Genomic DNA, 9721 nt, shown 5'->3' on the forward strand with positions numbered 1-9721 from the left:
CGAATATAACATTATTTTTTAATTGTGAAACTGGAGAAATCTTAAAAGCATATTTATTATTAACAGTCCATCTAGCGTCCAGCATGCAAGCTAATCAATTAGTCCAACTGTTTTTGAGTTCAAGCTCGAAAAAAACTTTAAGTGAAAATAGGAATGGAAAAAGGATCGGGTCTTATCAATGAAGGAAGCAATTGTGATACCTTGCCTATTCAAAGATGGAAGGTTGTTTGTGTGTTTGAAAACCTTAGCTGGAAAAGAACTCTAAAGCTAGAAATTGGAGGGAAAGAGACAACTTCCTTGACCTGTGTATAAGAGGGCGTGGTTGCATTGTTTCTCTCTGTCTCTCTCTATGAAGCTTGAGCTACTAGATTATATTGTGTAGCATTTTGTGAAAAGGAATCATTATCACAAATACATTTTTTGTGCATCAGTCTAGAAAAACTAGGTTACTAATAAAACCCTTAGCCTTGGCAAACAGATATGATATACATAAAAATATGACTTTTGCAGTAGAGGAAAAAAAGCAAGCATATGTATTCCGTGATCACACGTCCTTCTAATCTCCAATTTTATACTTCCATAAATATTTTCTAAAATGGTTTCCGAGGGCTTTAGGGTTTTATGTGTTAAAGTTAGGGCTAGGGATAACTTGGCGGCACGTTTTAGTGCCCCGCATCTCTCTGCATTTTCAAGAATAAGCAGCAGGGAAATTGAAAGGAGATTTTAAGGTTTTATGTTTTACGTATATCTTTTTTTTTCAGAGGATTGAAGTTTTGAGGCTTTTTTTCACGCTGGCGTTCCAGAGTAGGAGCGGCTAAAATCATATCTAATAAAGTAGGTATTTGTGACATATTTTTATTTGTTCTCTTATTTCATTCAATATAGTTATCTAAAAAACCTCCCAAGCAAGATGATACATCTGTGTTCTGTGAATACCATATCTTCAATATATACACTTTAAGAGAAAATATTTGTTTATCATGGGAAACAATTCGATGCTGGATGTGCTGAAAACTATTCTTTTACATTGTTGCTTTCATCTGAAAACACTTATTATTTCTCCGTAATTAATCCCTTAAAACAGGGGAAAACAATTGTAAACAGACATTATTGCTACAGTATGCATCCGTTGTTTGTTTGAGTCATTTGGTAGCGAAAAAACTAAAAAGAATCGCAGCATTCATCTGTCAATAGTACTCACAGCTGGGAACGCAGACAATGACAATTTTAGAAAATATGGTTAATGAGGAAACAGTGTTATTCATGTTGTTATTATCTAGATCAGAAATAAGATTATAAATAAGTATTTCCTCTCTCTCTCTCTCTCTCTCTCTCTCTCTCTCTCTCTCTCTCATGTTGCCTGGGAATAGATCTCATATACCTAGTATAAACTGACATACAATACAGATTGATCATTAAAATATTTTACCTGAATATCTAAAAAAGCAAGAGTATGATTATCTTCAACCTCAGAAGTAAATTTTATATTAATATGCTTACTATTAAAGCTTTAAAAACATTTGGAATCTGGTCACGACTCTTAAAAATTAAGATTTCACCCATACCTCCGGTAAAGCAAGGGCTTAAAACCTAAAGAACAATCGTGTCGATATCTTTTCTCCATAAAACGCGTAAAAGCTTATGCCAAGGATGGTTCTATACTGAGTCCCATTCTTACACCATCAATTTGGCAGCTAAGGCTTACAGATCCTTTAACTGTAGTCATTTAAATTCACTGACAATATCATTATTTTTAAACAGTACATTTAGGCAAATGTCAATTGTCTTATCCAGTGGAATTTGAGTAAAAACAGGCTTCACATCAAATGAAGCCATAATGCAATTTTTAAACTGAAGTTTCTTTGGCAGTTGATAAAATGAATGGAGTCATTTGGGGTATATTCATTTGTAGTTAATTAAAAGCGCAAAGGTGCAAGCAAGAAATTTTGTGGTATTACAGTATTGTTGAAAGTTCCAATAGCTGATAAAATCTGTCATAATGAGTGATCTTCTTTAGAGACCACTGGTAGTCCATAAAGACTTCCTGGTCCAGACCGGGAGGCTTGAAGACCATGAAAAATCTCTTTAAAAAAAGATTTACACAGTTTATCCATTATTCTTCAGACATTGTCTTCTAAATGCATAATACTGTACATTCGGAAGGGTCTTTTTCAGTTACCTTATCAGGTTTTGTAACCACAGTGGATGCGTCTTTGGCTAGAACTTGCAAGATATTAAACTCGTCAGCAAAAAGTAAATACCTAGTCTCTGGTTTATATTTGTAAAAGGACGAACAAGCAGGGTGTTTAAGTTTTGACCTAAAATCATTTATTTAGGACCCTTTATGTATGGATACTACTACGAATGTCCTGAGATACTTACTTGATTCTGGGCGGCAACTGATGAACGCAGGGAGTTCCTTTTATTTATTACACATCTGACTCAATATTAGGACAATTCGTAGACAAAACAAAGAAATCTATGGCTTAGGGCCTTCTTCATGTGAGGGAAATTACTTAAACTCGAGGGTTCTCTTAACTAATTATATTTACGTAACAAACACAGAACAGAAGAATGACGAATTACTGGCAGGTAGTAATAAGGGCCTGCTAAAATAACGAATCCTACACAGGATAAATATTCTACTCCGGCGATGTCTTCATAACAGGAACATCATAGTGGGGGATAGAAGGGGGACTGCACATGGATGGAGCCGAGAGATTCCACAGCTGAGGCCTGTCTGCAAATATATGCAAGACAGCTACTTGCAATAATAATAAAACGCTCAAAATGAAACTGAGGGATGCACAGATGGTTCCAAATAACTCTGTTCAACACTAATGCATAATTACGTTAACACTGAATGCTCCAACGCAAATTACTGAAGGTGACCGCGAAATGGAGAAATGAATGAAACATTAGACAGAGAAATAACAGGGATCGTGACTGGCTAAAAGAACCTTATTTCTGCACAATACCTTCTTCAAGACAACGGTGTGCCCCATTTGATATGGCGCTGGCGATGGAGGAGGGAATTATAATGCCACTAGAAAGGTATACTGGTTCAAGTCCCAGGGTCGAAACACGAGGTTTAGAAGGACAGGCAAGGCAAGGACGTCTGTCCTTGGGTCATGTTCTAAGCATTCCCTCTCTCGCTTCTCATTGCAGCAACTATAAGTAACCTTCGGGGATTACCCTGACTTCTCTTCCAGATGGCACAAAGGTCAATCTTCCTCACATTTTCTATAATGTCAACTGCATGGCGTTAGTCAACCCATGTTGAGAGTTCAGACAGAGGGGTGGGGGCAACTTTCTATTTTCGGCTCCTCCCTTGCCTTGGAAAGTACACGGAATTAGGCCTAAAAGCAGTCACTTTGAACAGAGAGAGAGAGAGAGAGGGGTAGGCTTAACCATTTTGGGGAATGGAAGAGAAAGTTTTTAAAGGGGCGAGTTGAAACCCTCAGTTCTAGTACGTAATTAATGACTGACATTAATTTTTATTTTCTTCTCAATTACTTTGTAAATGTAAAAAGAGAGGGGTTGCCAAGAAAATAGGTCCTATCCATGGCAATACACACACACACACCCACACCCACACACAAACACACACACACATATGCACACACACACACACACACACACACACACACATATATATATATATATATATATATATATATATATATATATATATATATATATATATATATATATATATATATATATATATATGTAATTCTAATAGCCACAATGCCCTCTAAGTTCTCGAATTCTTTCGCGCTTTTTTGATGTGCTTGTAACTACGAAGCTGTACATCCAGACGCAAGAAATTGAAGACTGTGATTGCCGGTCGCGGTACACGAACCCACGTCACCTTAACCACAAGGAGGTCACGTTGCCGACCTGACCACGAAAAGGATAAAAGTCTATTACCTCACGTACATACATATACCTGTCGTTTTCAGATATATTTATTAGAGCTGGAATATACCCATCCTCACCATCGTAGTCAAGTGGGCAATAGTTTTATTGCTTTTTAGGCTGAAATATATATGTACAATCTACTGGTCACTTTTACCAGACACATATGTAATTCTAATAGCCACAATGCCCTCTTAACTTCTTGAATTCTTCGCGCTTTTTTGGATGTGCTTGTAACTACGAAGCCGTACATCCAGACGCAAGAAATTGAAGACTGTGATTGCCGGTCGCGGGACACGAACCCGCGTCACCTTAACCACAAGGAGGTCACGTTGCCGACCTGACCACGAGAAGGATAAAAGTCTATTACCTCTCGTACATACATATACCTGTCGTTTTCAGATATATTTATTAGAGCTGGAATAGACCCATCCTCACCATCGTAGTCAAGTGGGCAATCATTTTTATTGCTTTTTAGGCTGAAATATATATGTACAATCTACTGGTCACTTTTTACCAGACACATATGTAACTCTAATAGCCATAATGCCCTCTTAACTTCTCGAATTCTTCGCGTTTTTTTGGATGTGCTTGTAACTACGAAGCCGTACATCCAGACGCAAGAAATTGAAGACTGTGATTGCCGGTCGCGGGACACGAACCCGTGTCGCCTTAACCACAAGGAGGTCACGTTGCCGACCTGACCACAAGAAGGATAAAAGTCTATTACCTCTCATACATACATATACCTGTCATTTTCAGATATATTTATTAGAGCTGGAATAGACCCATCCTCACCATCGTAGTCAAGTGGGCAATCGTTTTTATTGCTTTTTAGGCTGAAATATATATGTACAATCTACTGGTCACTTTTACCAGACACATATGTAATTCTAATAGCCACAATGCCCTCTTAACTTCGGAATTCTTCGCGTTTTTTTGGATGTGCTTGTAACTACGAAGCCGTTCATCCAGACGCAAGAAATTGAAGACTGTGATTGCCGGTCGCGGGACACGAATCTGCGTCGCCTTAACCACAAGGAGGTCACGTTGCCGACCTGATCACGAGAAGGATAAAAGTCAATTACCTCTCGTACATTTGAGTGGAATACACTGACATTATTCATCCGGAATCTTATTACTTCCAGGTGAATGTGATTAACCCGTATTGGCTCTGATATTTTAAGGCTGCAAAATGAATTTTATCCAACTTACAGTCCCTATCGTGCTTCTTATTTCCATCGACGTTAATGCTTTACAAATTTCGAAGAAGAAGAAAAAAAAAGCAAAAGGGATGTGATACGATTATGCCTAGCCTTTGTAGCCTGTCAGTCATATAATGCCCAAGGAACGTATATCAACCTTGATGATACATAATGTCATGACGCAACAGCAGTGGTTATCAGAGTTCTTTTTTTCAGCTACAGCTACAGCTACAAATTAGCTCGTGTTAAATCGCCAGTATTGCAACAGTGCTAGGTCACTGTTATTAAAAAAAATCTTATCCATTGTTTTGTTACTTTTAAAAAACTACTTCGTTGTTTATGAAGAAATTATCACGTACTCAATTGTTCCTACCTCCTTGAAATACACACTTTACTTGTAGCCGTTACGTTTAGAGGAAGGCTGATTTTTAAGCTAATTCTTTCATTTACGTATATCATGGCATATTTTTCATCTAGAATTAGCTAGGATACCGTAAGAGTTTTTTCTTTTTTTTTTAGGTATACCTGGGCTGTTTTAAAACCTGTTTTGTTAACACGTATTTGTTTTAATAACTAAACTGCAGCAAAGACGCCGGGTCTCTCGGCGGCAAACCTATTCAACCTTTAATCCGTCAACAATATTTGATCGAGTCAAAGGAAAATTCACAAACACAATTAATGAAGGTGTCATTAATCCCCAAAATTTGCTCCGCAAAAGCATAGACACAAAGAAAAAAAAGTCTGGAAGCGGATTTTGTAAAGTTATTTATACCTGAAAAAATAAGTGTTTCAGCCTAATGAGATTATGGTAACACTGGTGTGATATTATCTGCACAGCCCTGCTTTGAAATAATAATAATAAAATAATCGATTTTTCTTTTAGGTATACAATTGTAAATAGTTGAACAACTGTGATACTTCACCCCTCCGTTGAGAGGTCCAAACAGCCAAAAAGACTATAATTTTGCAAACAGGCGTACAGCGGATAGAATGCTTATTCCTGGAAAGGATAAAAAATATTGCAAATACAAGACAATAGCTGTATTTAACAATTAAAGGACATTAAATGCCAATGACGATAAATACAAGCTTACATAAGCTGATGTCGCGTAAAGGAAAAATATGACATTCAGCGCTTTGGTGACCGATGCACGGCTTTTGTTATTTGAATTTGTCTCTGCCTTCCTTACTGTTCGCTTCTTCTGTCTTCTGATCTTGTATTTTATTCACTCTAAGAACCATGGCTAAAAATCATGAGTTTTTTTTTTTTTTTTTTAGAAACTGTGTAAGAAACGGCCTTCTTTTGCAAGGTTCTCGTTATTTTTAAATGGACCAGGTGTATACTTTAAAGTCAAAAGGTTCCGGGAAAGAGATAACGAAGCATTTGACAGTTTTAAGCATAGAAATCTACATGCTTTGCTGGAGGAAGTGAACAACCTTTTCATTCAGACGATACGTTTTATCTCTTCTCCATGTGAAATTCACAACACATCTGTAAAGTTAAAGCCGCATCTATTAAGAAAATATTTGGCACATTGATGATATGAGAGAAAAATGGAGAATATTGTTTTTAACAAATGTAATTAAGATAACCAAAATATTTATTTCATCTATTTCATAAATTACGAATTCATGCCTAGAAACTTGAAAATTATCGTATCATTTAAGTTTACCTTTTGTGATTCACAGGAGTATGCATCATAACTGATACAAAGATGAAAAGATGCCAATGGATATTTTGCCAATCTACAAATGTTGAAATATTCCTCATTATCAGTAGGTTCTTATCAATACACGGAAAACCCATCATCAGTGTGTTGTTAACCACATGCAATGAGTCTTTTACTTCTGTCTTCCATAGTCTGCATCAACTCCGGAATATTGATGCTCTTCCTTCCAGAGCCTTTGCCTCCCCATTTTTCCCTGCACTTTCTAGGCCTTTCATTATTCTTACTCCAAAGAGTTCATAGATGACAATTTGTTTCAGCTACTAGCTCTTATTTATTTTTCCCACATGACAAGACCATCTCATAGCACTGATCCATCTTTTCACCCACGACAGTCATTTTACTTCATCTTGAGCATCTTTTCCATACATTTACTCTTGCTTATGGAAGCGAATAGGATACAATGAATGCACATAATTAAGTAAATCTCATAAGTTGACCGAAATAAAACGAAAAAGATTGGAGATTGGTAATTTATATTGTTTTTTTAACGTTAATTTTCTGAATTTTTGTTATGAAATCTTCTCCCTCTCCTAATAGACTCATGCCATCAGGCCCTTTTGTAAAACACACCCATACACACACATAAAAAAAAATTCTGATGGAAAAGAACGATTTAAACTGAGCCATCGCTCAACGATGATGGTAATGTGAAATTTAAAACTTTTTTTGTCAAGTATTTGTCACAATCGCATGGCATATAGATGAAAGGTTTACATTACCACTAAATTATTTACTTTGATTCGGAATTATTCATAAAAGTTTTGTCTGTCCTTTTGTCGACGTTCAAGCGGCCTAATACATCCCACATATAAGATAATGCATTCGACATTTAATCATCATTCTATTTTTCTTTCAGCATTAACAATTAATTTTTTTTTTCTAGCGTTTGCTTATATTTCTTTTACTGTACCCGTTAGTGTTCATATCTGATTACTATTTCACGTTGTACCCGGTTCCCGAGGCTATACTGCATGGTCCAATATCCTTCCGAACTCCCCAATTCTAAATCTTCCTGCATAAACGTTCTCTTAAGACAACTGTTCGGTTTCTTGTTCCGGTTAATCAATAAAAAGGGGCAAAAAATGAAAAAGGACGAGAAAGATATTTAATAAAAAAAAATTATTTCTTATTATTTTTCATGACTCATTATTTTAATGTTTCCAATCGAAACATTGAAGGCGGAAAAAATAACACGCTATTCATAAGAAGACACCAATTACATATCGACTTCATGAACAGCATATATATATATATATATATACTGTATATATATATATATATATATATATATATATATATATATATATATATATATATATATATATATATATATATATATATATATGTGTGTGTGTGTGTGTGTGTGTGTATGTATGTATGTATGTATATGTATATGTATATGTATATGTATATATATATATATATATATATATATATATATTATATATATTATGAGTACTGTTAAAGATTTGTCTGATAAGTCTTACATTGATTGCATTGACTACTTTCCTTCTTAACTTTGTAGGGTAATCACGACACGGATCACGGATCAGAACGCGATGCCGGGCACCCGAGGTGTTGTTTTGATGCCGGATAACAAAGCCTTAATAATACAGACCTCACAAAAAAACCCTGTTGTTGGTTTATCTATGATGAAAAAAAACATATATATCCTGTATATGTTTATTGTAGCTACTTTCTTCCGCCTATATGTTAAATAGAGACAAACTTTTAATATTTCAATGAAGAGCAGAAAGTCATAAGTCCTAAAGTTTCTAGTGCCGAATCGAATTCCTTTGAGCTTAAGAATATAATTACAGAAAAATTGTCTTTATGAACACGAAGTGTACCCTTTTACTTTTCTGCTTTCCTGCCGTAAATTACGAAAGACAGAGACAGAGAGAAAGAGAGACTTGATTATAATTATAATTAATTTTATGTTTCAGGGGAAGACACCACAGGAGCCATTCACTTGAAGTTCTAGCTTCCAAAGAATAAGGTGTTCATTAGAAAGAAGGAAAAGAAAGTAGAGGGAAATAGAGAATGGAATCACCTCTTAAAAATTTTTATTAATTAATTAATAGATAAATATACGTAAATTATTAAAATATAAGGAGAATCGTATTAGGGTAGTAATGTATTGCATCTGCGGATGAACTTATGACATTCCAGTTGCACAACATCCTCATGGAGACAGTTCAACGTTGTTGAGAGAATAAAGGACCTCTGGAACTGGGAAGTTCGACAGCGAGGCATATTTACTGCATATTGGTGCTGTTGTTCAGAAAATCTGGTTAGTCTCGGCAGGAAAAGGGACCAGGGATCAATTGTGAATGTGAAAGATCTCTGTTAAACTACAACTTCTGAAAATTGACGATCAAGAGACAATTCGTCGATGTTCCAAGTCATAATTACTAATATTAGGAAACTGAAACCTACGACCACAAATCATTCTATGTAAAATAGATAAATCTCTGGTAGAAGAAGACATCCACACGGGAGGACAGTATTCTAGTAAAGGAAGGACAAAAGACCTAAAAAAGTTACATTGATTTTATCACTGTTATGAATATATGAGTAAACAGTAATTCTGTCATTCGCAATAATGATGTCGGAATTAGCTCTCTAATCTAGACTCTGTATCTCAAATTGATAATAATAATGATACGAGCATTAAAAGGAGTTCTTCTAACTTCTGAAAAAATCAAAAAAAGGAAAATTTTTTCCCAGATTTTGTGAAAGTAGCTAACACCATAGATAATGAGGCACATTCATCTACTTCACTAGAATATCGATAAAATATTAATATATTAATTGGGCTATTTCAAATTTATATGCATTTTTATCTAAAGTTTTCAGGTAAAT

Source organism: Macrobrachium rosenbergii, chromosome 46 (genome assembly GCF_040412425.1).
Source record: "Macrobrachium rosenbergii isolate ZJJX-2024 chromosome 46, ASM4041242v1, whole genome shotgun sequence".
NCBI classification, from domain to species: Eukaryota; Metazoa; Arthropoda; class Malacostraca; order Decapoda; family Palaemonidae; genus Macrobrachium; species Macrobrachium rosenbergii.